General features: G+C 52.8%; 2 long non-coding RNA genes across 2 annotated transcripts in view; one reads left to right on the top strand and one right to left on the bottom strand.

Moving 5' to 3' along the window:
- The window catches only part of LOC146398466 (uncharacterized), a 41,175-nt gene extending 31,482 nt beyond the window's left edge, over nt 1-9,693 (bottom strand). The window contains exon 1 of the long non-coding RNA XR_014819003.1: nt 9,576-9,693. This is a non-coding gene — a long non-coding RNA (uncharacterized LOC146398466). The remainder of the gene's footprint in view (nt 1-9,575) is intronic.
- Nucleotides 2,678-23,247, top strand: part of LOC146398465 (uncharacterized) — a 42,481-nt gene continuing 21,911 nt past the window's right edge. The window contains exon 1 of the long non-coding RNA XR_014819011.1: nt 2,678-2,729. This is a non-coding gene — a long non-coding RNA (uncharacterized LOC146398465). The remainder of the gene's footprint in view (nt 2,730-23,247) is intronic.

Genomic DNA, 23,247 nt, shown 5'->3' with positions numbered 1-23,247 from the left:
TCTTTGTCTTTGTCTTTCTGACAGCCGCATGTACATCAGTGAAACTGGAACACACCCTCACACTATGCACAAAAATGAACTCAAAATGGCTTAAAGACAAACATAAGGCAAGACACCATCAAACCCCTAGCAGAGAACACAGGCAAAACATTCTCCAGTATCAACCATGCAAATGTTTTCTCCGGTCAATAGAAATAAAAACAAAAAGAAACCAATGGGGCCTCATCAAACTTACAAGCTTGTGCACAGCAAAGGTGACCTTTCTTTAAAAATCATGAGAAGAGTAAGTCATTTAGCCCAGGAAACAAAGCAAAAGAAATCCCGGAGGAACTTCTAAGAATGCTGAGGGGTCACTGCCTGTTTTCACAACAACAGCTGGATAAGTCATAACAGCAAATGATTTTATTATGAATGCTTTTCCTTGTGATGGGAATAAGCCCCTAACACACACCAATTCCTCTGGGAAAAATTCTCTCCTGTACTTAAGAGTTTACCGCCAGCTTCCAAAAATCCAATTTAAAGTACTTATGAATATGTAAACACTAAAAAAAACCACAATCTAGACAAAGAAGTAGAGAATAATGAATAAAATGTGAATAGGATTGACTGTCTTTAGTGTTGAGACTTGGGCCTTTTATTTTTCTTCTTCTATTTCCCAATTTAGGTAGTGTTAATTTTAAGGATGATTTTAAATTTATAGAACGCTTAATCGGGACACTACCAGCGCCAAATTTTTTTTTTTGTCTTTTTTGTTGTTGTTGTTGTTGTTGTTGTTATTGTTGCTATTTCTTGGGCCGCTCCCGCGGCATATGGAGGTTCCCAGGCTAGGGGTTGAATCGGAGCTGTAGCCACCGGCCTACGCCAGAGCCACAGCAACGCGGGATCCGAGCCACGTCTGCAACCTACACCACAGCTCACGGCAACGCCGGATCCTTAACCCACTGAGCAAGGCCAGGGATCGAACCCACAACCTCATGGTTCCTAGTCGGATTCGTTAACCACTGCGCCACGACGGGAACTCCCCAGCGCCAAATTTAAAGCACGTTTCCAGTTCTGAAGAAATGCTTGGCTGATGTAAAGCAAATTCAGAAAACGTCTCTGAGACACTCAAGGAACCATCTGTACAGCCAGAAAGGGTCTTAGTGCCCAGGGTTTAGCCTGATTGGCTGAGAGCAATGGCGATAAAGTATGAATAGCAGTGCTCAACAGTTATTTAGCATTTTTCTGTTTACAAAGAGCTTCACCACAGTCCGTGATCGCCGCTGCCCACACCTAGGAGGTGGCAGGGCAGGTGTGTCAGGACGCTGTGGCGGCAGCAGGGCGACCTGGCGACCTTCCAGGACCGTGGCGCTGGTCACCAGCTGCAGGGTGAGAGCAGCTCCTGCCACGGTCCTGGCCGCCGCACACAGGTGCGCAGGCGCTCAGGTGAACGTCTGCACAGGGGCTGGTGGTCACAGGACCCACCTGGGCCACCCCAGGGCTGGATGTCCCGCGTGGTCTTCCTGCTTGAGGATGCCGGGCCTGCAGCAGGCAGACCATCTGACGTCACAGCATCAGACCGGGAGGGACGAGGGGCCGGAGGATGGAGAGGAGGGGCCATCTGGAGACGCGACCAGAGGACTTGCCGGCCACTGCATGGTGGCAGGTGGCACCCACGTGCTCCTGTTCATTGTGACTCTGCTCGACTAGAGAGCGAGTGGGAAGCGGGGTTGGGTGGAGCCTGTGGGGCCAATAGCGACGCACCGTTAGGGTGATAAACAGCCGCATCCACATCTTTCGACTTCGACCATCCAGCCGTGATCAGCTGCTCTCGGGCCCATCCCCATCTCACCTGCACAGAAATCAGAAGGGCTGCGGCGGGGCCCCCGAGATCCAGCTGCGCTGGCCTGGCGCCTGCTCTGCCCACTATTTCCTTCCGCTCTCCTTAGCTCTGTTTTCCTCTCCTTTCTCTTCTGTCTCGAGTGACTGCCTCGCTCGTTAATTTTTAATGTGCAGCCTTTCTTCTTTTCTAAGATACGCATTTAGGTCTGTAAACTTTTTTCAAAGTGCTGCTGTGATTGCACCTCAGAAGGGTTCACACGTAATGCTTTCATTATCATCCTCATTCAATCCCAAGCATCTGCCGAGGTCTGCTCGGTAACTCACACGTGTCTTTCTTGCCATGTGGTCGGAGGACACATTCTGCACTGGTTCAGTCTTTGAAACGTACCGAGACCTGCTTTTCGGCTCTGTATACGGTCGAGACGGTAAACACGTTAGATGTGCGTTCTAAGAATGTGCATTTTACCTTTTGGCTTAACCAGTGTTACTGCATCGGAAAGACGTATTAAAACTCTCTTGGGAGTTCCTGCCGTGGCCCAGAGGAAATGAATCCAACTAGGAACCATGAGGTTGTGGGTTCGACGCCTGGCCTCACTCAGTTGGTTAAGGATCTGGCGTTGCTGTGAGCTGTGGTGTGGGTCACAGACATGGCTCGGATCTGGTGTGGCTGCGGCTGTGGTGTAGGCGGGCAGTTGTAGCTCTGATTCGACCCCTAACCTGGGAACCTCCATGTGCCATGGGTGCGGCCCTAAAAATACAAAAAAAAAAAAAAAAAAAAGACGAAGAAGACAAAAAAAAACCCTCTCTTGCTCTAACTGGATTTATCACTGTGACCTGGTCCATTTCTGCTTTACAGATTTTTGAGGCCATATTGCTAACTACAGATTTAGGATTATTTTATCTTCCTGGTAAGTTAATTTTTAAATCATTACGGTGTGATTCTCTTTATGTGTAGTTATACCTTGTACCTTAAAACCTCTTTTGACTGATTTATTGTAACTACTTCAGCTTTCTTTTCTTTTCTTTTTTTTTTTTTTTTTTGTCTTTTTGCCATTTCTTGGGCCGCTCCCGCGGCATATGGAGGTTCCCAGGCTAGGGGTCGAATCAGAGCTGTAGCCACTGGCCTACACCACAGCCACAGCAACGCTGGGTCTGAGCCGCATCTGCAACCTATACCACAGCTCACGGCAACGCCAGATCCTTAACCCACTGATCAAGGCCAAGGACTGAACCCACAACCTCATGGTTCCTAGTCGGATTTGTTAACCACTGCACCACCACGGGAACTCCTACTTGAGTTTCCTTTTGATTACTGTTTGCATCATGTGTGTTCCATTCCTATACTCCAGGGTTAAGTGTTTGCTGTGTCTTTTATACGTGTTATATTTAAAGGTCAATAATACAATATAGTACAACCATCAAGTGAATAACTGTAAATGATATGTGGAGTATATCTCAATAAAGGTATTTTTTAAATTAATCTAATTTCAGCAATATCTTTTCACACCTACCTCCTAGAGTGATGAAAATAAAAATAAACAACTGGGACCTAATTAAACTTAAAAGCTTTTGGAGTTCCTGTCATGGCTCAGTGGAAAAGAATCCGACAAGGAACCTTGAGGTTTCGGGTTTGATCCCTGGCCTCGATCGGTGGGTTAGGGATCCAGCATTGCTGCAAGCTGTGGTGTAGGTCGCAGACATGGCTCAGATCCCACGTTGCTGTGGCTCTGGCGTAGGCTGGCAGCTGTAGCTCCAATTCCACCCCTAGCCTGGGAACCTCCATATGCTGCGGGTGAGGCCCTGAAAAACCCAAAAAAAAAAAAAAAAAAAAAATTAAAAGTTTTTGCACAGCAAAGGAAACCATAAACAAAATGAAAAGACAACACATAGAGTGGGAGAAAATATTTGCCAACAAGGCAACCAACAGGTAATTCATATCCAAAATATACAACCAACTTATGCAGATCAGTATCAAGAAAAAACTCAATCGAAAAATGGGCACAAGACTCAAACTGAAATTTCTCCAAAGACGACATATGAATGACCAAAAAACACATGAAAAGATGCTCAAAATCACTCATTATTAGAGAATTTCAAATCAAAACTACAGTGAGGTATCACCTTACACCAGTCAGAATGGCATCATCAAAGACTACAAACAGTAAATGCTGGAGGGGGTTTAAAGAAATGTGGGTGGGAATGTAAGTTGGTGCCGCCACTGTGGAGAACAGTATGAAGGTTCCCCAGTATATCCAGAGAAAATCATAATTTGACAAGATACATGCACCCCACTGTTTACTGCAGCACTATGCACAACAGCCAAGATGGGGAAGCAACACAGATGTCCACTGACAGAGGAGAAGAGAAGGAAGATGTGGTACAGAACTGCCAGAGCAACCCTGAGGAAAAAGAAACAAAGCAGGAGGCGTAACTCTCCCAAACTTCAGACAATATCACAAAGCTGCAGTAATCAAAACAGTGTGGTATTGGTTAAACACACACACACACCAAAAAACAGACATACAGGTAACGGAACAGAACAGAGAGCCCAGAAATAAACCCAGACACCTGGGTCAATTGGTAGGTGTCTAATTGACATCTCCTTGTTGAAAAAAACAAACCAAAAAAACCCACAAGAATATAAAATGGGGAAAAGACAGTCTCTTTAGCAAGCAGTGCTGGGAAAACTAAAATCAATGAAATTGGAACACACCCTCACACCATGCACAAAAATAAACTCAAAATGGCTCAAGAACTTAAATATAAGACACTATGTGGAGCTCCCATCATGGCTCAGTGGTTAACAAATCCGACTAGGAACTGTGAGGTTGCGGGTTCAATCCCTGGCCTTGCTCGGTGGGTTAAGGATCTGGTGTTGCTGTGAGCTGTGGTGTAGGTTGCAGATGCAGCTCAGACCCAGCGTTGCTGTGGCTGTGGTGTAGGCCGGTGGCTACAGCTCTGATTCGACCCCTAGCCTGGGAACCTCCATATGCCACGGGAGCGGCCCTAGAAAAGGCAAAAAGACAAAGAGAAGACAAGACACCATAAAAGTCCTAGGAGAGAAGGTAGGCAAAAACATTCTCTGCCACAAACTGTTCAAATGTTTTCTTAGGTCAGTCTCCCACAGCAATAAAGATAAAAGCAACAATAAACCAATGGGACCTAATCAAACTTACAAGCTTCTGCACAGCAAAGGAAACCATAAAAAAAAAAAAAAAGACAACCTATGAAATGGGAGAAAATAGTTGTAAACAATGCAACCATTAATTGCATGGCCTTAATCTCCAAAATTTACAAACAACTCATTCACCTCAACAACAAAAAACAACCCAATAGAAAAATGGGCAGAAGACCTAAATAGATCTTTCTCCAAAGACAACATATGGACAACCAGTAGGCACCTGAAAAATGCCCAACACCAGCAATTATTAGAGAAAAGCAAAAAAAAAAAAAAAAAAAAATCCACAAACAATAAATGCGGGAGAGGGTGTGAAGAAAACACACCTCCTTCACCCTCCTCCACTGTCGGTGGGAATGCAAACTGGTACAACCACTGTGGAACTAAGTATGGAGGGACCTCAAAAAATTAGAAATACAACTACCCTGTGATTCAGCAATCCCACTCTTGGGCATCTATCCAGAGAAAACTCTAATTCGAAAGGATACATGCAGCCCCATGTTCACTGCAGCACTATTTAGGACGGCAAAGACGTGGAAGCCAGCTGAATGTCTCTTGACCGAGGGATGAAGAAAGACTATGGGCACATATATTCAACAGAGTATTACTCAGCCATGAAAAATAATCCCGTTTGCAGCAGCATGGATGGAACTAGAGGTTATCCTATGAGGTCACACAAACATATGACATCACTTATTATGTGGAATCTAAAAAAACCTATACAAATGAACTTACGTGCAGAACAGAAAGAGAGTCACAGATTTTGAAAAAAAAACTTCAGTGACCAAAACAGATTTGGGGGAGCGGCAGAAGGGGGGTTTGGAGTTGGCCTATGCACAATGCGACAGATGGAATGGCTGGCCGACGGGGACCTGCTGTACAGCACAGGGAACTCTCCTCAAGATTCTTGGATGATCCACTCGGGAAAAGAATCTGGGAAAAAATGGATGTGTCCGTATAACTGAATCACTTTGCGATACAGCAGAAAGTATCACGAGGTCATACATCAGCTATACTTCAAGAAAACGTACAAGATTTAGGAGACACAGAACAAAAAACTTACTACAAAGCTACAATAATCAAGACAGTACAGCACTGGCACAGGGACAGACAAAGAGACGGATGAAACAAAGTCCAGAAACAAAGCTTTTCAATTATGGCCAACTGATCTTTGACGAGGGTGCTCAAACAACTCAATGTTGGAAAGAATAGCCTTTCCAACAAATCAGAATCAGAGTATGCAAAAGAATGAAACTGTACGTCTATTTCATACCTTACACAAAAATGGACCCAAAATGGATGATAGTCATGAACCTAAGAGTTAAAACTATAAACAGAGCAATAAACTTTTATGACTTTGGGTTAAGTAATGGTTTCTTAGATATGACAACAAAAGTATAAGAGACAAAAAAAAAAAAAAATGGATAAACTGGAGCTCCTCAAAATTGTGAATTTTTGAAGTCCCCCTTGTGGCTCAGTGGGTTAAGAACCCAACATAGTATCCATGAGGATTCAGATTCGGTCCCGGGGCTTACTCAGTGGGTTAAGGATCTGGCTTTGCTGCAAGCTGTGGTGTAGGTCACAGGTGCAGCCCAAATCCAGCATTGCTATGGCTGGCAGCTGCGGCTCTGATTCGAGCCCAAGCCTGGGAACTTCCACATGCCTCAGGTGCAGCCATAAAAAGAAAAAAAAAAGAATTTTAAACTTTTCAATTTTCTTGCAAATTAAACCAAGAAAGTGAAAAAACCCACAGATTGGAAGAAAATATTTGTAAATCCTCTTTTTTTTTTTTTTTTTTTTTTTGTCTTTTGTTGTTGCTATTTCTTGGGCTGCTCCCGCGGCATATGGAGGTTCCCAGGCTAGGGGTTGAATCGGAGCTGTAGCCACCGGCCTACGCCAGAGCCACAGCAACGCGGGATCCGAGCCGCGTCTGCAACCTACACCACAGCTCACGGCAACGCCGGATCGTTAACCCACTGAGCAAAGGCAGGGACCGAACCCGCAACCTCATGGTTCCTAGTCGGATTCCTTAACCACTGCGCCACGACGGGAACTCCCTGTAAATCCTCTTTTTGATGGGGGACTTGTATTCAACTACATAAATAACTTTTATGACTCAATAATAAAAAGACACTGTACAGCAGAAATTGGTACAACATTGTAAATCAACTATACTTTAATAAATATTGGAGTTCCTGTTGTGGCACAGTGGAAACAAATCCAACTAGTATCCATGAGGCTACAGGTTCGATCCCGGGTCTCGCTCAGTGGGTTAAGGATCTGGCATTGCTGTGAGCTGTGCTGTATGTAGATCGCAGATGTAGCTTGGATCCTATGTTGCTGTGGCTGTGGTGTAGGCTGGCAGCTGCAGCTCTGATTTAACCCCTAGCCTGGGAACTTCCATATGCTATGGGTGCAGCACCCCCAAAAAATAAAAGTAAAAATTAAAATAAAGAGACAAATAACCTAATAAAAATTGGACAAAGGATCTGAAGAGACACTTCTCCAAAGAAGACAAATAGCCATACATATAGATATATAAACAGCACATGAAAGATGCTCAAATCCATTAACCATCTGAGAACCTGCACATCAAAATCACAAGAACATACACCACTTCACACCCACTAGGATAGCTGGAATTAAGAAGACAAACAGTAATAAGTGGGGATGTGGAGACTTTGGAACCCTCATCTATCACTCCTGGAAAGGTAAAATGGTGCAGCTGCTTTTGAAAACATTTTGGCAGTTACTCAAAAAGTTAAACATAAGAGTCTTTATGTGACTCGGCAGTTCTACTCCTAGGTATATACCCAAGAAGACAGGAAATACGAATATATTAAATATATTCACTACTTCCATAAGTCTATACGAATATATATGGGAAATATGCCCACCACAAAATTTGTAAATGAATGTGCATCAACATTTTATTCACAAGAGCCAAAAAGTAAAACGAACCCACAGTTCACCAAGTGATAAGCGGTACAGCCAGACAGAATATTACTCAGCAGAAAAAAGAAACAAAGCCTTGGTAAATGCTATAGTGTGGATGAAGCTTGAACGCATTAGGCTAAGTGAAAGAACGACCGCAAGTTATGTGATTCCAGTTATAGAAAATGTCCAGAAGAGGCAAATCTGTAGAAACAGAAAGTAGCTTAGTGGCTGCCCAGGCCAAGGGAGGAGGAAATGGGGAGTGAGTGCTAGTAGGTACGGGTTTCTTTTACGGAAGACGAGAATGTGCTAGAATTAGTGGTGATGGCTGCACACATCTGTGAATATACTAAAAAACACTGCATTAGTCACGTGAAGTGGGTGACTTTTGTGGTATGGGAATCATACCTCAAACTGTTCAGAATAAAAAATAGTCCATATGCTACGTCACTGATGGACGCATGACCCAAGAACGAAGGGGCAGACCTCACGGTTTAGCTGAAACCGAGTCTCCCTAAAACCAAGTTCCTTTGCTGAGATTATGATTAACCTCTCCATCCACTTTATTTCCTTTCTTGTTCTGCACCTGTTCCCCGTCAAGACTGAGTATCAAAGAAAAGGGGGGGGTTGGAACGAAGCCGGACCCTATGGGGCTTCCCGGGACAGTCTCCAACCCCACCCGCCAGCCCCTAGCACGTCCTCCAGCTGCCTCTTGTTTCTAGACAAGCGGTAGTCTCCTGGGTCTTCCCCCAGTGCCAGAGAGCAAATTTAATCAGAGACGTGAGAAAACGCAGCAACAAAGGAAAACAGTCAAGCAAGGCAAAGTAACAACAGTTTAGCCATGAAGCAAAATCAAAGTCCTCTACTTCCTCCTTAAGGGCTGTAGGTAACACTCTGAGCCATCCTTGGATTGTTTTGCAGAGACGTAAACCCTCAGCAGGTGGAAGAAGTTAACGCTAGTTGACCAGGAGCAAGCAGATCCCAGCCGAGTTAGAACCAGGTTGACAATGTTGCCTCCTGATTACCTCACGACCGACCAATCAGAAGGAGTCCACCAACCCATCACGTGCGGACACCCCTCATCCCTGTCCCTCACCCTGACCTTAAAAACCTTCCCTTGCCTGGCCCTGCAATAAAGGCTGCCCTTCGCTTCACCACAACCCAGGGTCAGTAGATTGACCTGACTGCACCTGGAGGGTGGGACGCAGTTTGGTTCAATAACAGCACCTGCCAGTCAAGTGAATCCCCCCCGCCAGTTCCCTTGCAGAAAACAGTACACTTCCACAGCCTTCATGCAAAGCCAGGACAACCACGTCGGATTTGCAGCAAATGATTTTCAGAGAAAGCACGGTTGTCTTGCAATTTCACATTCACTAATAGATAACAAATCGCACGGAGGGTCCCAACCTCCGGGGCTCAGCGCCTCACGATGTTTTCCTCTCCCTCAGCTTTTCCTTCTACCCCCAACACTACCGTCGCAGCTAGCTCTAAACCAACGTGGCTTTTCACAGTTTCTTGCACACGGGTTTACCTGACCCGCACACAGCACTTCAGCATTATTATTACCATGAGTAACCAAGCATAAGCATACAGAGTTTACATTTGTCCAACAGCAAAAAGCCAATAAAAGGTGGTCACCAACCTCCAAATGCCGCTCTTTCAACAACAGCCCGCGGTCTCCGTCCCGGGCACTCCCTTGACAGCGGCCCCGCCACGAAGGCAGCATCAGCCTCAGCATCCGCAGGGATTGAGTCCGTTTCAGCCCCAAGGGCCCTGCCCCGCCCATGCCTCGCCTGGTGGATTCGATTGGACCAACCCTGGTCACGTGCTCACCGCTCAGCTAAGCACTGTGTGGGAGGGGCTCTGAGCGCCAGGGTGAGGCTCTCGCGAGGTCTGGGCCGCGGGCTGCCCCACAGGAAGAAGCCAGCGATCCACAGCACGTGGTCTGAGCGAGCGCAGCGCTGCCGCACCCAGAGGAAAGGTGCGGGTGGGTGATGTGAGCAGAAGGGATGCCGGGCAGGAAGTGCTCGTGCTCACGAGCCCAGCTGAGGGGCCCTGCTGGCCGCCAGTGTGCTACGATGTGCTGCGCAGCAGGTTCTGCTCGGACGGACGGTGTCCTGCTTAGGCTGCTCTTCAGCCCCGAGACCACAACGCTCGGCCCCCTGGAACCTGGGTGCGGTGGCGGTCATAGGTTGAAGGGTTCCACCCAGAAACACTTGACCACAGGGTGTAAGAGGCGGCACCTGCCGGCCGAAGGTGGGGCTGTGCCCTGCGATGAGCAAGACAGCATAGGATTGCAAGTCACCAGGCCTCCCCCTCCACCCCCGTCCCCCGCCTTCAGGCAGAGACGCACCGCCCTGCCCCGCATAGATGACTGGCCTTCTGGCTTTACCATCTGCAGAGCACGGCCAGCCTTCCCTACCAGTCCCATCGGGAGGATAATATCTATGGTCACTGCAAACAGTTCCTTCTAGCTCCCCTCCCTTTATTTCGTCTTGTTGAAGAAGAGCCAGCTGCTGGCCATTTCCCTTGTCACCACCCTTTAGATACAGGAAACTTATCCTTATGCTCACAAATACGTGGGGCAAGCATGAGCTGAGCACCAGCTTACAAGGGATCGCTCTGCTGGTAGCTTGGTCACAAGGGTGGGAAAAAAGCACCTGCCCCCAGGAGCTTGCGGTCTAGCAGAAAAGGGCCTTGGGCGTCAGGACTTACAGTCCTAGAGCAGGTGTGGGCTCGGAGGAAGACGTGATGAGGCTGGAGGAGGGCTTCTGGAGCAGAGGCATGTGTTATTACAGATTTCCTTATTTTTAAGAACTACACAAACTTGTTTTAAAACTTGAGAGAATGTGGTATAAAAAAAATACAATGTAAGGGTATCCCCTCCCCCCAGTTTTCTCAACTGTGTTTTACATACTGTTTTATAACGGGCTCTTTTGCTTTGAAAAGGCGACCACTTTTATCATTTTTCAATCCCAGTTTTAATGGGGACACGCTGGTCTACTGAAGGGGTTTGAGGGTGTTTGAGAGAGACCAGTGAGTAGCACCCACCTTCCCTACCCATCACTTGAGAGGGCAGATGGCAGCTGGGGAGACTCCATGTCACCCTATTCCTAATTAAGGCTAAAGGGAAGGCAGAGCTCGCAGAGCGACACATTGCGGCTGGCTTGGCCATTGACTGGAGGAGCCCAGGGCAGGCAAGTCTCTGTCTCTCTGTTCAGACCTGGCAAGAGCCAACCTCAGGGAAGGCACAGAGCCGTCGACTCGCCGGGTCTCTGGCCTCCCGTTGGCCCAGGTGCAGAAGGCTGGAGAAGGGGGACAGATGCTCCAAGCAGAGGGCCTTGGATCCCCTGCCTACGCACCCATGGCTGCGACTCCCACGATCTCTCTGGGAAGAGGAGGGGGTGGGGAAAGAAGCCGGCAAGTCAAGAAAAGCCCCAGAAAGCCAGTGGCTGGGATAGAGGCATCCCTGAAAACATCCCAAAGTCCTGTTTTGTACATTTCAGTGGTTTCCAAACAACATGGCCATTAAATACCTTCGTAATTAATCCTTGTCCACGTTCATGGTCACTTCCTGAAGATGGAAGTCCTGGGAGTTCCCGTCCTGGCTCAGCAGTTAACGAACCGGAGTGGGATCCATGAGGACTTGGGTTCAATCCCTGGCCTCACTCTGTGGGTTAAGGATCCAGTGTTGCCATGAGCTGTCTTGTAGGTCACAGAGGTGGCTCCCATCCCGTGAGGCCGTGGCTGTGGCGTGGGCCAACGGCTGCAGCTCCGATTCCACCCCTAGCCTGGGAACCTCCATATGCCGCAGGTGTGGCCCTAAAAAGATAAGTAAATAAAGTCCTGGGAGTGGAACCCGGGACCAAAGAATGTTGATGCCTTGAACACGCTGGGTGCATTTTGCCACTTTTGCCTCTAGAAGCTTTGTGTCACAAGCGCTGCCACTGGCTGGACGTGAGACTGTGTCCCCTCGGCACACGCCCACTCGGGGTCAGTCCTGCTGTGAATTCGATGGCGAAACATCCGCGCCTCGGTGTCATTTCAGTTTTGAGCCGTCCCCTGGGGCTCTCCTGGAGGACGAGGGGGTAGGAAGTTTGAGATAAATCGGCTTGAAGAGACTAGGCCTGGTTCCCAAGGCACAGAGCCCTGGGGCCGCCCCAACCTTTCACTTGGGTGCAGAGACCTTATCATCCCGTCCGCCCGGCCCTGCTCCCCACAGGGCGTCCTGGTCACCCTTGAGGTCTCAGGTCAAATGCCGTGGCCTGGGAGGGCCCGTCCCCGCCTAGGCCTGCACATTGGACACACCCATCCGATTGGAGACGGCGGGCTGCTGGGAGAGGGCGGGTCACAGAAGCCAATCGGGGCTGGATTTATTCTTCCACCATCTTATGGAAGACAAGGAAGTGAAGCCAAGAAGCCAACCAGAGTAGCTAGAACTTGGACTTGAAGGCCCCTGGGAGAGCAGACAAGACACAGTTTCAGAGCGGGGTGGATCTGGGCAAGTTGCTGGACCAGCCGTCTGGGCCTCCTTGGAGGAAGTCAGGCTCCTTTGTAGAAAACTGGGCTTTAATGCAGCGGCGCCCCGAGTCCTGGAGGGCGGGGAGGGGTCCTGGGCCACGTGGAAGCCCAGCACAGAGCAGTGGGGTTTCCATACCTGGAAATCGGCCTCAAAAATTTCTAAAACGTATGGAAGAGTCTACCAGCTCTGACTGCAGTGCGACTACTTCAGGCCGGGATATCTTTGTGAGAAGTCCTTCCGGTCCTATGGTAAATCCTGTTATTGTCACTTTTTAATTTACTTTAGTTTCAAGGAAAAAAAACAAACAAACCCAAAACAACCCAACAGGCTGGTCCAGGACAGAAGCAGCGGTTTCTGCAATTAAAGGTCTAGAGGGAGTGCTTCAGGCGCCTTTGCAGCCAAGCTGGTGGCGGTGACAGTGGCCCCTGGACAAGAGAAGAGGGTGACTGGCCCCGAAGCCTCTGCCTGCCTGAACTTTGCAACATGTAACCCCCACCCCGCCCCCGCCACAGGGGAATCCAGGGCTCCAGGGATGTTGGGAGCGTTGGAGGTCACGTGGACAGCCCCCACCCAGGGCAGAGCTGGTGGTGGGTCACTGGCTGATGGCATCAGCTGGGCCGGGATGCTCCCAGGACGAGGCCCCTGGGCAAGTGTCTACAATTGCAAGCAGCCGGTCCACCTCCCAGCCACGGTAGAGGTTTTAAACTTGGCCCCTGTGTTAGGTTATGGGAATCCCGCAAACGCGTCTGAAATGCACCTTGGAGAGGGTGAGCCGGACTTTCCCGGAAGTCAGGTCTGCATCTGAGTGAGTATGAACCAGTCACGGTTGTTCCAGAAAGAGCTCATCGGCGCCTGCATCTCTATCTGATGGTGCGTGTTTTATAGACGCTGGAGACGTCTTAAGACTGTGTTTGCTGAAAGCGAGTGAACCCGGAAATGAGATGCACATCATTCACCTGACAGATTGAGGAGTCCTAACTCGAACCCTCTTACTGCTCCAGTGTGTGTGTGTGGTGTGTGTGTGTGTGCGCGTGCGTGTGATGCGTCTGGTGTGGTGTGTGTGGTTGTGTGTGTGTGTGAGCAGTCCTGGCACCCCGGAGGCAGGGCTCTGATTTCCCGAGGACTCTGCTGCAGAAAAGCCACATTATGTAAATGGCCAGGAATTACCACTGTTACTCATTTGCTGATCTGGAGACTCTGCAGACATTCTGTGATGGGCTATTCAACCCCTTACACACGCATCTACTCTGTAGAACATTCTTCTGGGGCTGAGGAGCGGGTTTTTGCAATGTCATATTTAACACAATGTCCAGCACACGGCTGGCATTCGATAGAACTTTCTAGAATGAACGAATGAATGAGTTAATGTCGGGAACAAGGGCATGAACACCTGGGGGACGTCTGTGTCACTGAGGCCTGGGTGTGGCTCCAGCTTGGCTGGGGGGGCAGGGGCAGCCTCCCCGGATTTATCTCCTCTCCGTCCAGCCCACCGGGGAGGCGCATGGGGGCCCCAAAGCCAGGGAAGGCGGGACCGAGCCCGGGACCCGGCTCCTGCAGCCCCCAGGAGCCCCTCCTCTCAGACGCCAGCTCTCAGCCTCTCAGCCTGGTTCCTGAGGTTCGAACCACACCTGGACTCGACTCCCTGCTGCCCACGGGTCCCCACAGCTGCCGGCTTCCTGCGAGCATGGGTCACCAGGAGGCCTAGTGCCCCTGCACCCCGACCCCACGGCTGCCGCACACACAGTGTCCCCCTCCTCTGCCCCTGTGTCCTGGGCTCCTCCGTCCCAAACACCGCCTGCCTGTGTGTCTGTCTCATCACTTGCTAACACCCCTGTCACCTCCCACTCAGCCCCTCGGCGGCAAAGTGCTGTTATCTCTGTGTCCCCCGCTCACAGGGTGGCACCAGGCAGGACAGGCCACTGGAAGAGGTGCTGATGGAGGAACACTTCCCACCAGGACGCGGTGCTGGGGGACGTGAAGACCCACGTCGAGGCCAGTGCGGCAGCGGGAGACCCAGGCCCTGGCGTCATCTGGCGGGGAAGGGGGACCAAGAGTCCAGCCACCACATCAAAGGCTCTGGACTTGCAGACTTGTGGTTCTCGGGCGCAGAGCCAGCCTCGCTCTTTCAAGTGGCCTCTGGCAGGACTGCTGCCCGCCCGGGGTTGGGGAGGGGGGGTAGCGGGAAAGCGTGGGCGGGGAGCCGCTGTCGAAATCGAGGGTAGAATTTCCTGACCCTGGAGCATCTTTTTAACTCTTCACACTTCAGCTGCTACAGTCAAAAGGGGGCTCCTTGTTGCCCGTCATCCTGCTGAGAAGGTGCCAGGGCACCCGGCGTTTTGCCTGGAAATCAGCAACCTGTGAATGAGCCGTTCAGACCCTTCTTAGCTTCTGGAGTCGCTTCTCCAAACTGCAGCCCTTGAAGAGGCTCCAGAATTTCCAAGCATCCCTGATAAAGCAGCTCCTGATTGTCACAAAGGCTGCGTGGAACGTGGCCCCGGAGAGGCCGGAGAGGTCACGTTCATTGCGCAGGAGGCCCTGTAGGCGTTTGTTGATCATCTGGAGACGTGGCCCCCTTCCCCGGGCCTTGGCGACAACCACTGTGTGCCAAAGGCTTTGTCCAGCTCGCTCACGGCCACTGCCCCACACTGAGCACTCGTGGTTTGGCTCCCAGCGCGTGGAGGCCTAGCTGGGGGCATCCTCCGAGCTTTCCAGGGTCAGGGAGCCCTGGCCAGTGCGACCGGCTCTGGTGAGGATGTGGGGCCGTCGCAGCCCAGGTCTCCAGCCCCTCGCCATGGCCCCATCGTTAGCCGTCAGGGAAGGGAGGAGGGGCCGGCTGCGATCGGGGGCCTAGGCTGCTTTGGCTTGAGCGGTCCTGCTGGCATCAGAGGCCGCTATAGCCTTGGCCACGGAACGCTGCCTCTAGCTTGGCCCAGCCAGCACTGGGCAGGGAGCCCAGAAAGGAGGCCCCTGCCCCAAATACAGTGGCCACCTGATCGCTGCTGGGCTGTGAAGTCCTCTGGGAACCAGGCACCGCTGGGCCTGAGGCCTGATGGAGGTGGGATGAGGGTTGGGGTTAGGGCTGGGGTCAGGGTTGGGGTGAGAGGCAGCTGGCTGGAGGATGGAGGAGAGGACGGCTCACGAGTGTTGGAGAGAAGGGCAGAGAGAGCCAGCCCCAGCCCGGGTCCGAGTCCAAGGCAGCACGTCCCATGGGAGAAGGGAAGGACAGAACAGAGACGGCCCAGCCCCCGCTGCCTTTCTGCTCCTTTGAGCAAGAGCCGGGAGGAGGGGGCCGAGTCCCCCGAGAGGCCAGAGCGCCCAGAGCAGACAGGCCATCCCACACCCAGAGAAACGCAGCCTCGGGGGAGGTGAGTGTTATTACTCGCGGGGGCGAATGTGTTACACGGGAGTTTAAAAGCCAGGGTCCTCTCTCTCATGGAAGAGCTGTGCCCAGTGTTCTCCAGGGACCCTCTGACCCAAGCCCTCCCCCAGGCCCGCGTGCCTCTGCGGGGACCCTCCCAGGCCAGGAGCCGGGAGGACACAGGCCCTGGAGCCGTGCGTTCAGGTGAAGGACTCCCTAAACACTGAAGGCGCAACCCGTTTCGCTTTGTTTACTAACCCTTCCACGGGGTGACTTTTTGGTGGAACTTATTTTTTTTTCTCCTTAAGCTGCCCCTTCCAGTCTATGGCTTCTTGAGCCAAATAATTAAACGCTGACATTTGTTTTTGTTTGTTCTTTTGGCCACAAGTAAATACATGTGTAAGCCATAGCTTCCTACAGCTCTTGAGGGAGGCGATATAAAAATAGCGTGTTTTAATTTTAGTTTTGTACGTGGTCCAACAGCAAAATGATTTTAAATATCGTGCAAAGAAATGATATACTTGGAAATCTACAAATTTCGAGGTAGAAAGCCATTTCTCATCTTGGTCTCCAAGAGACCCGGGGTCTCTCTCTCCGGCACCACCCCTTCCAGCCTCGCTCCCAGCTGGCATCTCCCAGCCCTCCCGTCACACTGAGTGTTTCTCTGTGCTGGACACGGTTCCAAGGCCTTTGCAAACATCAGATATCCTCAGGACCACCCTGGGCGTAGGAACCATTTTCTTTCTTTCTTTTTTTTTTTTTTTTTTATCTTTTTGCCTTTTCTAGGGCTGCACCCGTGGCATGTAGAGATTCTCAGGCTGGGGGTCGAAATCAGAGCTGTAGCCACCAGCCTACACCACAGCCACAGCAACACGGGATCCAAGCCACGTCTGCAACCTGCACCACAGCTCACGGCAATGCTGGATCCTTAACCCACTGAGCAAGGCCAGGGACTGAACCCACAACCTCATGGTTCCTAGTTGGATTCATTAACCACTGCGCCACGAAGGGAACTCCAGGAACCATTTTCTATTCAATTAATAGATGAGGAAACTGAGGCACAGAGATGTTAAGTTGCTTGCCTGAGGTCACACAGCCTCAAAGCCTGGCAGCATGAATGCAGCCTCCACCTTGCAGCTCACCCCGTGCGGAGCTGCCCCAACCCCTTCCTGCGGGGCCGGACCCCCTTCCCTGTGCCTGTGGAAGCCCGCACTTCCCTCCCGCACGTCTTCACCGTGGGCCGGAGCGGCCACTCCTACTCCTGGATCTGGTCTCATTTCACGCCTCGGTCGGGCCCCCAGCACCCCGAGCGTCCATCACCCCCGTTCCACGTCCCCGCTGGAGTCAGCACTGGTCATTTTTGCGCTAAGAGTCTAGCTCAGGGGATCAGTGCACGCTGGTACCAAGCATGGGAGACAAGAGTGCATCATACGGAGACGAGGCCCGCAGCTGAAATCAGGTCCAGGCCCCGAGGGACTGCTTGCTGCCCTTGACCCGCTGCCTGACGCCAGTCGGGGCCTGCCGGCTGCCCCCCACGCCACCCCAGCACCCACCGGATCTAGGCGCTCTTTCCCGTCCTCCCCGCTGCACCCCCCCCCCACCACCAGCAGCTCTTCCCCAGCGGTGTGTGAGCACATGGGCGGAGCACAGAGCCCAGGAAACTTCAGAAAGACCAGGCTTTCGGGGAGGGCAGCCTCTCAGAGGGGCCTGGGTCTCCGTGACCAGAAGTGGGGACAGCAGCCCAGTCCCTGCCAAATGCAGCCTCTGACGGTGGCAGGCAGTGCTGTCTGGAGAGGCTGAGAAATGCCGTTCCTTCCCGCAGAGCACACCCCAGGCTCTGGGGGGTGGGGGGGGTGTGGGGAGCCCGACAGACCCTGCCCCCTCCACATAGGCTGTGATGCTGGCTGGTCGGTGGTCCCACCCCCCCCAGTGTCTGCACCATGACCCCCCGGCCCCCACAAGCAGAACTCCCATCCCCCTGGGCTGGGCCTGGCTGGCCCGTCCCCACGTGCAGGACTCTGTGGGAATTCTGCAATCCGGCCCCTGCCCCCTTGCCCTCTCGGGGTCCCTGCCCATCCCCTCCACCCAAGGGCCAGCCTGTGGTCTTGGGGCCCCAGGGAGACGGCCCACTTCCTGGTCCATGACTCGGTACCTCAACTATGCGCTTCACAGCGGCTGCGCTCGGTGCGGTTGCTCCCTGGATCCCGTTACGAGCTCACATATAATTTGTTGGCCTTTCTTCATCCCCCTGAGGTCTCGGTCCGTGTTTGCTGTTTCCAAACACTTTATCGCCCTGCCACTAATAACCGGGTTTGGGATACTTGTCCTCCGGAGGGTAAGACTCGCATTTTTTCCACCCTGGACCGTCTTTCATGTACTGCCCTTCGCGACCGCCGCTTGCTCCTGGCATCCTGCTCTCAGCCTTGACTGCGAGGCTCGTGGAATTTCGGTTCCCGTCCCCTGAACAGGGAGGCGACATCAGAGGGGACAACATTACCACGGAGCCCCCCTCCTTCTCCTGCCGCCTCGTCCTGCCATCTGGGCCTCGGGGAAGCCTTGGGAAAACTCAGAGATGTGAGCTCTGATGGAAACAAAATAACCAGGACGCTTGCCCTCCTCCGCTCTCACATCTCACCGTCAACCAAGTTTTCCTGCTGTGGGTGAGACCCCACCCTCTCCAGGGCAGAGACGAGATGTCTTGCCATGTCTTGTACATGATGCAGATGCGTTAGCACCAGGAAAAGATCTGAGATAACGCTTCTTGAGAGTTAATCCTGAGGCACGGGACTGGGGCCAAGGCGAGGTTTCTTTGGGGTTGGGCAGCGTTGGCGGGGGCGGGGGGGGTTCTTCCTGCAGGATCTTTAAAAATAAAACGGGGATTGTTCCACCCAGAGGGCTCGAGGCCAAGCCTTGTACACTGGGATCCTTAAGGCCCTGAGACTCTATCAGCATCTTCTGGCTTTGATTCCAGCCCTTTGGATGCGGGTCTCGGCCAGGCTCTCTCCTTCTGTTCGGTGTTAACCATTTATCTCAGCATCTCCGAGGGCTTCTGGCTCAAGAGCAAGGCTGTAAATGACGAAGGAGCAGGTCGACAACAGGCGTTCTTGATCCTGGAAATCTCCACGTGTCTCCTCTCAGCTCTGAAAACGGGTCACGCGTCCACAGCCTGTGGGTGTGCTGCCCTCTGCTCTCACACCTCACCGTCAACCAACACGGATGCCCTGTCCCGGAGGCCAGCCGCTCCAGGCGGGATCGCAGCTGAGGGACGGCGTGACCCCAAGCCCTATGCGGCTGACACTCAGCACGGCACCTGGGTGCCAGTGTCCTGCGATGGCGGTCTCGCTCGGGACACGTGGCAAAGGCAGACAAATTGGGACGGAGCAAGTGGTTGGTGAGGGTGTGGGTGGCTTACGGTGCTAACGTGATGGGAGAAGTGGCCTGAGCCCGCGTCTTCCCTCCCTGGGTGTCACTTTCCCCGCATGGATCGTCTGCAGCCGGTACTTATCCGATACCGATTGTCCATAGTCAGGTCTTAGCTACTGACACGTCCTCCGCGGCTCTGAGTCGACGAGGCGCAGGCCTCACCCAGCCACCCAGACCAAGGCTCGTAGAATGGAGTCGATCTCCCCAGATCCTCTATTTTCTCAAAAGCCCCACTTTTCCAGTCTTTTTGTTTGCCCAAGAATGAGCCGAGGCATCCTAAGGTGTAAGAAAGGCAGATTCCAGGTTCCCGGCCAACTGCCTTTCCTTCCTCCCCCCGCCCCGTGCTGGTCATCAAGACCCCTTGTGTGGGAGGCCCAGGAACAGAGACGGAGCCCCATCTTCTCCCCAAAGTGAGGAGATCAGGAGCCCAGCCCAGAAGGTGGGGTCACCAGTCAGGCTTCCTCAGGAGGGTGACGTGGACCTCGGTTCCCAGAGCGCCGCCCGCTCCAACCCGTGCGCAGCCTCGTTTGAAGCCACCCCAGGCCGCCTTTGCTCCGCCGAGGAAGAGGCTGGTTTTCTCCGACGGGCTTGTGCCGGAAGCCGGAAGGAGGCTGCATCTTCGTTTCCAAGGCACAGGGATTTGAGACGCTTCAAACACAGGGAAGCAGAGGCGGGGCGCCCGTTCCTTGTCCCCTGGGCTCGGCTGCTCAGGATGCTTCTAGGCCCTGGTCCCAGCCGCTGCAGCGTTGGCAACTGAGAGACACAGGAGAGCCGTGCAGGGAGCGGCGGGGGTGCCCCCATTGCACCTCCATCGTGCCCCCACCCCCCCGTGTCTGCTCGGCCCCCAGCTGGCCAGCAGGTGAATGTGCCGACCCCTAGGGGGGCCAGTCCAGAGTGAGGACAGGGACCCCTGTTCAAATCAGGACGGTTTCAAGGGGGTGACAGCAAGCAGGGCCTGGAACGAAGCACAGGCCCTTCTGAGCACACGGCTGTGTGTGACTTGAGGGTCACACGGCCTGGAAGCTGCCCGTCACAGGACATCCTGCCTCGGGGCCTGGGCCGGGAAAGGGATGCTGAGGGGCGCCCGGGGCTGTGCTGCGAGGAACATGAGCCCAGGCCCTGGAAGCAGCCGCAACAAAGGAGGACTCTTCCCCCCCACCCCCGCCCAGGTGTGATGCCTGCAAGCCCATCCATCCAGCTGAGCTCACCTGCCTGGGGAGGAGCAGCTGCCCCCAGCCCAGGTTGAGAGCTGCCAGGGGCCTGGGGCCTGGACCCAGGTGGCCCAGGGCACTCGGGAGGCAGCAGAGGCACCTAGACGCCCCCCACTTGTGGCCAGCTCGTCACTGTCTCCGAGCAGGTGGCCCCCGATCCCACAGCGTCCCAGCAGGGTGGGCCCATGGCGGATGATGGGGACAGACGTGCCACCCAGGCCCTGCCCAGCCACGTCAGGCTCAGCAGCTGCCTCTCTTGCCTGCTCCCCAGCTTCTTCTGCCCCAATAAAAGCAAAGGAAAACCACCAAACAAACCACCAAATAAGCGACGTTTCATCCCTACCCGTGCTAGTGGGTCTCTTCCCGAGGAGGCCAGGCCTGCTTGCAGTCTCGGTGCTGAGGTCTGGGCCGGTGGGTGTGGCCTCTGTGGGGACACGGGGTTCCTCCCAGGCCGCAGGCCAGGCCTGAACCTTGTGGGGAGGCCTTTGGATCCCGGCCGGCTCGGCACCCGCTCCCCGGTCACTGATGGATGGGTGGTGTGGGCCGCTATTGGGTGCAGGTGTGGCTGTGGCCCCTCCCAGCCTCCGCCCGTGGGTTCAGCCCCTGGAGCTCGGAGGCCGGTTCTTCCAGCAGCCGCCACCGCGTGGATCTGACCCCTGGCCTGGAAACTCCATATATATCCTGGCACCTTTGGACCTGCGTATGCATTCTGGGCCTTAAATGATGATTGAAAAAGTGGGGATATGGACAATCCACCTATAAAGACAGCTTAATGGGAAAGACGCTCAAACGTAAATTTTTGTCTTTGTTCCCTAAAGTTGCCTTTTTTGTTTTCCTTCCTAAGCACCTCCTATATCCTTTTTTCCCTTCATTGTTTACAGTTGATTTACAATGCTGTGCCAATTTCTGCCATCCAACAAAGTGATTCACCCCCCCCCTTTTTTTTTGCCACCCCGCGGTATATGGAGTTTCCAGGCCAGGGATCAGATCCAAGCTATAATTGCGACCTGTGCCACTGGGACAATACCAGATCCTTAACCCACTGTGCGGGGCCAGGGATCAAACCTGCTCCAGAGATGCTGCTGATGCTGCTCTGCCACAGCGGGAACTCCCATCCTCTCTTAATATGTGGTAAACACAGAGCAAACACATGGCAGACACCAGCATAATCACACCCGAGATTAAACGGATATTAAAAATTTTTGGTCCTTTTTTTTAGGGCTGCACCCAGAAGTTCCCAGGCGAGGAGTCGAATTGGAGCTGCAGCTGCCGGCCTCCACCACAGCCACAGCCCCATGGGATCCAATCCTTGTCTGAGACCCACACCACAGCTCACGGCAACACCAGATCCTTAACCCACGGAGCGAGGCCAGGAGTCAAACCTGTGTCTTCGTGGATCCTGGTCAAGTCCTTTAACCACTGAGCCACGACGGGAACCCCGCTATTAACACTTTTCTATAATTGCTTCAGAGGTCTTTTTTACAAAAACGAATTTCAGCTCAGCCCCACCCCTCCTCCTCCCTTTCTCTTGGGAGGTAAAAATACTGACCATCTCACAGCATATACGTCTTCTTTTCTGGATCAGTCAGAGCACCAATCTTTTACTGGCTGAATGCGCTGCAAATTTCTTCTCCTGTGTCTGGGGTCTGGCTCGTCAGTTTCAATCCGCTGACTTGGACACTGAGGAGCTTTTGACTTGAAAGTGGTCAAATTTGTGAATCTTCTTTAATGTGTGTGGGTTTTTCCTCTTTCTTGCCCCCCCCTTTCTTCCTTTGTTTTTGGCTGCACGCACAGCAGATGGAACTTCCCAGGCCTAGGAGTGCACCTGCACCGCTGCAGTGACAACACCGCATCTTTAACCCACTGAGCCACAAAGGAATTCCTGACATGCATTCTAACCACCCAGGGCCGCTGTCCCGTTTTCCTCCGTCCTGAATCCCCACGGGCCTGGGGAAGCCAGAGCGGCTGACCTCTCAGGGTGGCCACATTCCTTCTTGTCCGGAAGGGCAGGACATGTTTTTTGTCCGAGGACTGCTTCCATTTTGCTTGCAGACTCTTTCCCTCTCTGATGATACTGGAGATAAATGTAGAGCTTCCACTTACTGAGAGCCTGCTCTGTGATAGGTTTCCGTATTTTCTGATTCTTTCTGGAGCGTGAGAAATCGTCACCATTTTGCTCAGGAGTAGAAAAAGCCCCCCAAACCCCCATCAGGATGTCATTCTGAGACCTGCCGCAGCCCGGATGAACCCTGAGGACACCCCGCTCGGTGAAACAAGCCAGGCACAGAAAGGTGGACCCTGTACGATTCCATTGCCAGGAGCTGTCGGCTCCGTAGAGGCAGGAAGAATGGCACCTTCAGGAGAGTGTGTGTGTGTGTGTGTGTGTGTGCGCGCGCACACACACACACGTGTGCTGGAGAGAGAGGGGAGGGGAGTGAGCGCTTAGTGGGCCCAGCCTCCGTTTGGAAAGAGAAAAAGTCCTGGGGCTGGATGGTGGTGATGGCCGCCTACCACCGTGAAGGCTCAATGCCACCTATGAGAGTTAGGGTGGCCTGTGCTCTGTCTGCGCTGCCACCACTGAGAAGGCTCAGACGCGGGGTGACTGCCTCGGGCACCTGCACTGAGCGGGAAGGCCCTGCCCCCGTGGGGTGTCCGTGACACAGGGGAGATGCTGTGTGTTTCCATCCTTGTGCCTGGAAGTCAGAGGAGGCGTGGGGTGGGGGCAGGGGCGGGGACTGCGAGCGGGACAAAGGACAGGGCTGGGGGCCGGGGGTGGGCGGGTGTCTGAGGAGCTCAAGGA

The sequence above is a fragment of the Sus scrofa genome, chromosome 11 (assembly GCF_054392235.1).
Source record: "Sus scrofa isolate SSC_HxYL_T2T_F1_AM1 chromosome 11, Sscrofa_HxYL_maternal_Yorkshire_Landrace_v2.0, whole genome shotgun sequence".
NCBI lineage: Eukaryota > Metazoa > Chordata > Mammalia > Artiodactyla > Suidae > Sus > Sus scrofa.
Note: the sequence above shows the minus strand (reverse complement) of the source record. Positions and strands in the feature narration are given on the sequence as shown.